Genomic DNA, 10,018 nt, shown 5'->3' with positions numbered 1-10,018 from the left:
CACATTCTGTCCCCTCCTGTCCCCTCCTGTCCCCTCCTGCCCCCTTCTGCCCCCTCCCACCCCACCCATCACACCCACCACACCCACCACACCTATCACCCATCACAGGTTCCTCAGAGGTGAAGGGTGCAAATGATCCCAAAACCCTGTAGTCAACATCAGGATTAGAAAATCATACCCCACTGGCCAACAGTGGGTCACTGCTCTCATCGCAAATTACACCATAGGTTGGGGGATGGCGAACAATTTTGTCCCTTGATTTTCTGTTATATCTGATAATAAAAAATAAGTTGCATATTCGGGGTAAATGTTATTAAATGGTCTTTGCTATAATGATAGAGGCTTTTTGATCTGCTGATAGTTTGCAGTTTTAATAATCTATTAAACTATTAAGAATCCACATGCAGTTGGCAATTATTCAATCGGATTCAATAGGGCTAGAATATTTTAACAGAGGCTGCAGATAAATTAAACATTCGATGTATGGCAGATCCTAATGTCAAAGACTGATGGAATTTTTTTGTTAATTAAGAGTTCATTCTTCTAGCCAAGCTCCTATTTGTTTTAATAAATTTGCTGGTTGCATTTTCTCACCTGTGAAGAAACAAGGTCATCCTGACAGTTATTATTGTGGCAAATTGTCTTAATTACGCCCTCGAGATGCAATCCTCAACACATGCCTGGTTAAAATACAGTTTGGCGACACATGACATTATTAAACCCTAAAGGTAAGATGTCAATTGGTAAGGTTTTTAAGACAATCACATGCTTAACTCATTAAGAGCTAAGGTGGCATTTAAGTCAATTAAAATGCAAGGTGATTTTTTTTCTTAGCTTCTCCAAGAATGATAAGAGTGTTTTTTTTACAGTTAATTGGCTGGCTTTTCACTCTATTGAATTTTAGTTTCCAAATTTACTACTAACATATTGCTAAATGAAAGGCCTCTATCGGAACGCTACACTATGTGCAAATAACATAATACAAACATATTAAAAAATATTTTTTACAGATTATACTTGGGATGCATGGTCTTTGAACTTGTAATAAAACAAACAATAGCCATAGTTTTTCTATAATTAATGCTTGTTATAGTGGATTAAATTTGTGAAATAATTTCAATGTTGGTGGTAAAAAATGTGCATGCACGATTGACTTTTCAGCAGTGAGTAATGATTTTGTTTTTAGATCCTGAATATGCCTTTAAATAATAAGTGTATAATATTATTTGTTGTGATTCCGTTAAATGTGGTTTGGTTTGTTCTTCACGGTTGGCACTGTAGTTTAGTGGTAATTCGAATATTTTTGTGCAGCTTTCCCAGATTATCCAGACAAACAGATATCTAACATCTACCAAATTTCACATCATGTGACTAATATGCAAAGACTGGATCAGAAGGCTGGAGCACTCTTGTAAATAAAAATTCCATTAGAACATTGAACTTTGGTGTTAAAAAGACACAGCTTGTAATTGGTTACGGCAGATATGCGAAATCCCAGGGTATAATTTGAAATGATATTGGTTCCTCAAATTTGTTCTTCGATTCCTTTAATTTCTGTTAAGCCTATATGTATTCCAAATGATAATTGTCTACAAAACGATACTCACCGAAGTGACATGTCATCGACTTTATTAGTCAACTAGTTTCTGGACAATATGTTTTCTTCAAATTCTTTCTACACTTTTTTTAATATCTAGAGTGGAATTTCACAGCCTTGCTCGGACGAGGCTGGAAATTCCTGCAGAGATCAATGGAGATTTCCATTGTTGGACTCTTGATTCCAGGCGAAGTGGAGAGTTCTGGTGCTGGTCTCTAACATAGGTCAATTGGTTCTAGGTGTATAGAACAATTTCATTCATGATTAAGAACATACATTTCAGCTGTAACTCGTTGGGTGAGACCTTGCCTGCTGTTCCCGCCATGCTGCTGGTGCAGCAAGGTCGGAGAATTTGGCAGCTGGCCAAATCTCTGTTCGCTGCAGCGGGAAAGGAAAATCTCATGAGTGTGAATGGTGATAAGATTTTGCCCTTTGAGTTAAAACCATAAAATATAATGTCAAGCGTGGTTTCAAACCCATCATTAGAATCATGAGCACATCATCTGTGCTGTCAGAATTGCCCATCATGAATGTGATATTAAACTGGGACCACATCTGGCTGCTCAAATGGATGTAAAAGATTTCCAGCACCACTTAAAATAGAAGTAGAAGTACTTCTTTCATCCCTCAATCAACACCACCAATAAACAGTTTATCTGGTCCTCTATTTCATTTCTGCTTTGGGACTTCTGTGTATACAAATTGGCAGTGTGTTTCATCACGTTGGAACAATAACTGAACTCCAATAGTACTTTCTTTACCATGAACACATGTGAATATATTAGGCTGTTAAAAAGATATACATGCAACATTTTTCTTATTTCTTTATATGCAATTTCAAGTTAATTACCTACTTATCTGTTTGCATACTACCTAAGTATCATTTGTTTCTGATATTGATCTTTGATTTACTGATCTCTTTAAGTACCCATTATTTTCTTTCAATGTTTTTGACCCTTAATGGTAGTCTCATAAAATAATTATCTCCATTATGATTGATAAGCTAAGGACCTGAGAATGCATTATTTCCAGGCGTAAATGTGTAAGTGTGACTGCCAGGAGATGCTGGTGCAGGCTCTACCAAAATTTATATGGATGGGCTTTGGCGTCTTCAATGATGTAGGAGTACAACTGTGACTCCCATTCCAAACATACACTCCATGTATGTGGCCAAAGCCCCATAAAAAATTGTATTTTGCAACCCCTACATATCTTATATCCTGTCCTATCAGAAGTACAATCTGGATGCCCCCACTTATGATCCTTTTTTATTTAAAGAAGCCAGTTCAATGCTCCCTCCCCCATAAACATTCTGCCCATCCCCTCCACCATTACCCAACCTGAACTCCTTGGTCAGTCCCATGTCTGTGCCTTTTGACTATAAGTACAACCAGGGAGACCAAAAGTGTTGTCTTTGCGCTTGTACAAAACTGCCTCAATCGTTTGCAGATTGATAATTGTCTAAAAAACGATACTCACCTTCGTGAGTGTACTAAACTAGTATGAAGAATCATCAGCTACTCCATTCATGTTCCAATACTAGTCTGTTCCAATACAGCAAACTAATTGCTTCTGAAATGTAGTCACTGTTCCTTTGCAGATAACACCACACAAAAATCAATCAGAAGAGTGGATAATTAATTCATTACTTGATGTTTTCACAGAGATAAAAAATGATGTGAACTCTGGGAAAACTCCCCTGTTCACCTTGAACAGAAACACTTGGATCTTTTGTGTCAAACTGAAGAATGGGATCAATGTAAAAAAAAATGAGAATTACTCACAAGGAATGGTTGATGATTTTTAATAGATTCAAGCATTTATTACATGTTGTATCTTTATCAAACAATTCAATCTACTTTCTTCTTGAGCATAATACAGAAAGCCATAGAGCATACCTAGAACGATGAGCAAATGGGTTTCGCATTGGAGATAAGGAGCAGAATTTTACAACCTCATCACATCTATTTTATGGTAGGAAATGTCGTAAAATCGGGTGTGATGTGACCAGCAGGAATGGCACCCGTTTTCGTGCCCATTCCCATTTTACCAATAAAAAAAATTGGCGTAATCAGGACCCCACCCAAGATGGGCTAAACGTCAATTTTCATTTCCTTTGCATTTATCAGAATGTAATAAGCAAGCTTCACTCCCAATTGTTCCAGTTCACCTGCCTTAACCACCTCACTTACTGCAGCTGGAACTGGTGAAGAAAACACCTCCTCTATAAAAGTCACATTCGGGTGATCGAACAATGAAAGTGAGTGAAGAGGTAAGTCTTTTGTTTCAAACTGCTCTGTGCCCCGGAAGTTGGGCGGGGTTGTTTCATGATGCCATGTTGTGTTTTGGGTTGGGGGGACCTGCCAGTGTATGGGCGGTGGGCGCTGTTGTTGCTCATGGGCTCCGACTTCAGAGTCTTTGCGCAGACCTGGATCTGAGCACTGACCCCGGGTCTTAATGCTGACTCTGGGTCCTAGTGCTGGCAGCAACAAACACTGTTGCTGGTGTGGGATGGGCTGGAAACCCTCTGAAGTGGCAGTGCTGCAGTCTCAGGACTTATCAAGCAGCACTGCCTGGAGCCACTAGTATATGAGTTCTGGATGTGTGTCTATGAGTGGGGAGAGGAATAGAGGGTTGTTGCGTTGCCATTTTGGGTGGCTCTTGGGGGCATTTGCAGATTGTGGGTTGCTGGGGGGATGTGGGGATATGGGGATGTGTGTGGCTGAAGCTGGAGAGAGGTAGGGGGAGTGTGAGCTGCTGGGCTGGGAGCGGAGTTCTTTAACCCCTCCATCTATCTCTCTCGTTTCCCAACCATCCCCTCCTCCCTTCAGATTGATGAGATGGCTTTTTCAGTGCAAGCCATTAATTTTGCTGTTCTAATATTTGCTGCTGGAGCTGAGGAGGAGGAGCAAGAGGGTGAATTGTGAGCAGGGGAGGCCCAGGTCTTAACACTCAGAGGAGGAGAGGGGGATGGTTGCTGGAGATAGGACATGGTCACCATTCATCTTGAGGGCAGGAGGCAGGAGAAGGAGGGAGTGGACACCCTGGCAGTTCTGTACGCAAGTGTCCTTCAGAGAAACGATGGACATTGTGCGCTGCTGACAGCTCCAGCTCCAAAAGGAGACAGTGCAACACCTGTGCCATTTGTTGCAAGACCTTGCATCTCAGGGCAGCCGCCTTAAACTTTTATGCCATCGGGTTGTTCCAGATTGACAATGGAGACCTTTGTGGCGTTTCACAATCATTGGTCCATAAGTATGTGAAGGAGGTCACAATGCCCTGCATGCCCGGCTGGCCAGAATATCAAACTTGACCTGGACTAGGCCCAGCAGGAAACCGGGCTTGCAAGATTTGCAGCCATCGTGGGGATGCCAAATGTGCAGGGGGCTATAGACTTTACCCACATCTTCCTCAAGGCCCTGGTCAGGAACCCAAGTAGATTCATGAATAGAAACAGCTTCTATTCAATAAATGTGCAATTGATGTGTGACAATCAACTCAACATTATGCATATCTGCACCAGGCAACCTGGCAGCATACATTACAACTTCATATTCAGGAGTTCTGATATCTCGGAGGACTTTGGGGGAAGCCCAGGGTGCATGGATGACTCATGGAGGACATGGGGTACCTGCTTTGGGCTTGGCTGATGACACCTGTGCAGGGTCTGCATCTGAGGTGGAGACTGGGGTCATTCCATGGTATGGCCCATGTTGCCACCTATTCAATAGTGGAGCAGTGCATAGGGGTCCTCAAAATGCAGTTCAGATGCCTGGACCACTCTGGCAGAGTCTTACAATACAGCCCCCTGATATCATTCTGCATTGTGGTGGTATACTGTGCCCTAGACAACCTGGCACAGCAGCGAGGAGACCTTTTGGAGAAGGAGGACATGGAGGTCGCTGGGGAGGAGGCTGGCCAGCAGGAGGAAGAAGAGGAGGGGGAAGAGGAAGAAGAGGAGGATGATGATGATGAGCAAGACCCCCCCCCCCCCCCCCCGGGCACTGGAGGGCTGGCGGCAGCAAGGGTCAGGTATGCAAGGGCAGTGAGGGGGGGCCCTGACCACCATGCGCTTTGGTCAGTAGGGACCTGTGATGCCACATGTGGGGTCCATCCTCCCCCCCCCCCCCCCCACCTCCGACCCGCAAATCTCCCCTGCTCTGTGCAGTCCTACAATCTCCTGCAACATTGTAACACCAGAGTAGTGGGCCTGGGTATGCGTACCAGTGAGTTTTTGTGGCAGGCAGGAGGATAATGATGGTTTCCTATGCACCATTGTCATGATGCCCTGGTGCAAATTAGTTTGACTCATAGCTGAACTCTGCATGCATGATGGCACCTAGGCTAACATCTCGGTGGTGTAAGGGAAACCTAAACACCCATGCAGACCCTTAGGGCGGGGGGGGGGGGTACAGTGGGAGGTAATCTCTCCTGGGTTCTGGTGGTGCCCTGGCAGATACTGTAAGTCGCTGCCAATGCATGCCATGATCTGTAGCCAGTGAATGATGTGAACACTTTGATTTTGACAGTAGCAGTGCTCTGAGGGGCCTCCCCACTACTGACATCAACACGCAGGCTCCCTCCAGCGATCGTTGGGGTAAGTACATTCCTGTTAGAGATAACAACCAACAAATTAGTCACAGGTGTGGGGTGAAATACCATTTGTTGGTGCCAATAAACGTGCCTTCAAAATAAATGAAAATATAAAAATATGTGAACATGTGAAGTGCCTAAATATTCTATCTAACCAGTGTTGCCCTTCAATTGTGGCATCTTCATGCTGCTACAACTCCTTAACTTTACAAAACCTATCACAATGTCTCCATGTTTTCCAGGATTTACATCGGAGGTGAAGGTGGCCTGTGCCCTGTGGCTTGTGACTCCTTTGGCAATTGTCCTCTGGAGGGCTTGGACCTTGAGGGCCCTGACCGATTTCCAGGTATCAGGGATGTATGCATGACACCCTCTTCATCCTGCTGACTCTGAGATGCCCCTGTATCAGGAAGGCGGAGTCAGAAGAGGTAGACACAGCCACAGTCTTCTGGGTGGAAGATCATGGCATGGACTCAAGCCCTTCCTCCTCCCTTGGGGTTCCTGTGGGTCTCTGGGTCACTCTGTGGGACGGGAGTTGTTCTGCAATGAACTCCAGAAGCTCTGGCGTCACTCGGCCCAGCATTTCCTGGAGGGCCACCTGCGATCTTGCCACGGTGCCGAGCCATCTGCGATAGCCGTCTGAGTCAGGGACCACCTGTCAATGACCGCAGCAAGTGCCCACTGACACTGGGCCACACTCTGCAGCCCCTCAGCCATGACCCTCTGTGATTGGGCCACATTCTCAAAGGCTGCTGCCATAGCCCACTGTGTCATGACACTTTCCCACTGGGTCTCCAGCAAGCTCTGCCACCTCTTAGCCATGAGCCTTTGTGAGTGAAGCACGTTCTCAAAGACTGTAGCCACAGCCTGCTGTGTCTCTGTGCTGTCCCATTGGATCTCCTGCAAGTCCTCGAGCCTTTCGACCATGGGCTGCAGAATCTCAAGAAGCCTGTTGAGTCCCTCAGCTGTGGCCCACTGTGACTCGGCCATCGCTTGGAGCCCGCAACTCATATGAGGATTTTCTGCCCCAGGCTTTCCATCGCGGATGTCACCCTTGCAGTTTTGGCTCGGGAACCACAGAAGACAGGCAATAGCTTGTCCGCCTGAAAGCTTTGGGCCTCCTCCCAGTAGCCTCACAGTGACTCAGTGTGGCTTTCAGCCCCTTCTGCATTTCCTGGCTCTGTTGCTGCATCTCCAGCTGCTGAGGAGAAGTGACTTCAAAGGCCCAGCATGTCTACTGGGGTGAGCTGAGTCCTTGCTTCCAGCAGGCCCCTATGTGCCAGGGGCCTTGGATGTTCCCTTCTCCACCCAATGTACATCCGCAGGTGTGTCGAGCGCACCAGAGGGTGACCCAGATGCCTCGCTACTTGACTCATAGCTTGATCCTTTGATGTGAGATTCTCCGGGATGGTGAACTGTGAGGTGAAAGCTGATGTAAAACTGGCGCCGGCCTTGGACCTCCCTTCATCGGCTTCCTCCAAGGAGTCCTCCAAGCCGTCAGGACATGATGGGTGGAAGCAGTAGTGGGGGCCACGATGTCAGATGGTCCAGGGGCATTGGGGTCCGTTCCTACAACACAGGACACAAAGATAAGTGCAAAGGAAGGGCAGAAATCTAGACTGCATGCAACTTATACTTGAGATATCTCCAATGTGCGGAGATAAGTGCTCACTCCTATGCTCCAGCCTGACCATGCTGTCACAAATGGTTCACATCCCCTCCTCTCCTGTAAGCTCCAGCACCCACTCATCAAAGGAGGGTGAGGACCTGAATCTCAGGCGCACCATCCCGTCTTCACCCTCTCCCAACAATTATGGCATTCTTCTCCTGTGGGAAAAGGAGCTATGTCAAATCTAATGGCATGAGTCTGCAGGGTTTCAGCGAGTGGCCCTCAGAGGATAAGGGATGTACCACTCTTTAGGGGGTTGGAGGGAGGTGCTTGGGGGTCAGGGATTGGAAGCATGCAGGATGCTGGGGGTTTAGGGGGAAGATGCTAGATGATGTGAAACACTCACCCTTGCTGCCAGGATTAGATTGTTCAGTTTTTTGCAGCGCTACTTCCCAATCTTCCTGTTCAGTGCCTTGACACTAACGTACTGCCATTGCCTCCCAGGTTGCAATTCCATCCATTCCTCTGGGTGTCCTGCTGAGAGGAGGAGGGTAACCCGTCTTGCCTCCATCGCCTCCAAAAACCTGACCAGATCAGTATCAGAAAATCGGGGAGCTGTCTTCCTGAAGGCCATTTCTTCCTGCACTGCCTGTCTGTCTGCCCATTCTTGGGGCTTTTGTGGAGCTCTCCCTTGTTAGGGCAGATCAGCTGTAGGCAGTTTGAGTGAGCCATGTGCCCGTTAGGAGATCCCAGTGAGTTTAATGCAGTTGCCTTGTTACAATGGAGGGGAAGCCAATCCAAAATTTGCAGATGTGCTGGTGGAGGTCAAGGGGAATTTTTGCTTCAGTGATTATCGGGGACTGGGGAGAGGGAGGGTCATGTCTGTCAGCCATCGGGGCCAGGGGCTGATGAGGGGGCCATGTGCAAGTGATCTGGAAGTGAGGCCACAAGGGGGAGTAGTCTCCGATGTCCGTGGCGGGAAAGGGGAGACTGTATCTGGCCCGGGAGTGGGGGAGGGGGGGTTCTGTTAGGACAGCTGCTTTTTGTTTTAGCTTTTCTTGAGCGTGTGCAGTTTGTGGTTCCAATCTGAGCTGCTGGCTGTCTGGCGAGTTAAGCTCCACCCACTGCCTCTAGTAGCGAGAAATAGTCTAGTCCATATTTTCAATGTTTGAGTGCATACGACTGGGCATGAAAACTCACCCGAAAAACAGATTAGGAACTTTTCTGTTTCACACTAGCTGGACACTAAAATAAACTCTCGTAAAATTCTACCCAAGGTCAAAATCAAAAAGTCAGAAGGGATAACGAACATGAATAGAGTAGCTGATGATTCTTGACATATATGCACATAGAATGGTGAACCTATAACTTAAAAAAACCTCATTTAATATTTTAGAAATTTTTGTCAAGGGCTTTTCATTTGCTTTTTTCCGGAACTTTAATCTTCCCTGCAAATGTCAGCAGATAATAGTGCAGACAGCGACTGATGCTGTCATGCATGATTAGAGATCATCACAAATCGCCCTCTTTATTTTGGCAGAGATCTCAAAATACTTGCTGTCTTGCAAACAGAGACACATACATACATACACACACGTGCACACAGTCACAAATAAACACACACACACACACACACACATACACACACACATACACACAATGTAAAACAAAAATTAAGGATCACTGGTTCCTGGTTATGGGCTTGACTTCCTTATTCTTGGTTAGAATGGTCTGATTTATCTTCAAAAAATGCCACGCATACTGGAAATGTTTAATCAAAGTAAAACTGTTGGAAAGTCTCAATATGTCAGGTATCATTTTTAGAGGGTGTAAAATTGAGCAGGCAACAACACTGTTAGTCTGCAAGCATGACTCTGAGCTTCCTGTCGTCTATCATTGTAATTCTCCATCTTGCTCTCACATTGAGACCTCTGTCCTTGCCTTACTGCAGTGTTCTAATGAAGTTCAATATAAGCTTGAGCAGCAGCACCTCATCTTTTGATTAGGCACTTTACAGTCTTCCAACTCAACATTGGTCTCCTGCTGCACTGTAGGGAGTCTATGATTCATTCAGCCCATTGAGTCTGCACCAACAACAAACCCACCCAGTAACGTTCAACAATTTCACACCTTAATCTCATTCCCCATGTTGTTTCCTTTCATTTTGCAGGTTTTGGTTATACTCACCGATGTTTTATTTGTGCCTGGCACATTTTTTG

Source organism: Carcharhinus amblyrhynchos, chromosome 16 (assembly GCF_965287045.1).
Source record: "Carcharhinus amblyrhynchos chromosome 16, sCarAmb.v2.hapA, whole genome shotgun sequence".
Lineage (NCBI taxonomy): Eukaryota > Metazoa > Chordata > Chondrichthyes > Carcharhiniformes > Carcharhinidae > Carcharhinus > Carcharhinus amblyrhynchos.
The sequence above is the reverse complement of the archived record's forward strand: the minus strand, read 5'-3'. Positions refer to the sequence as shown.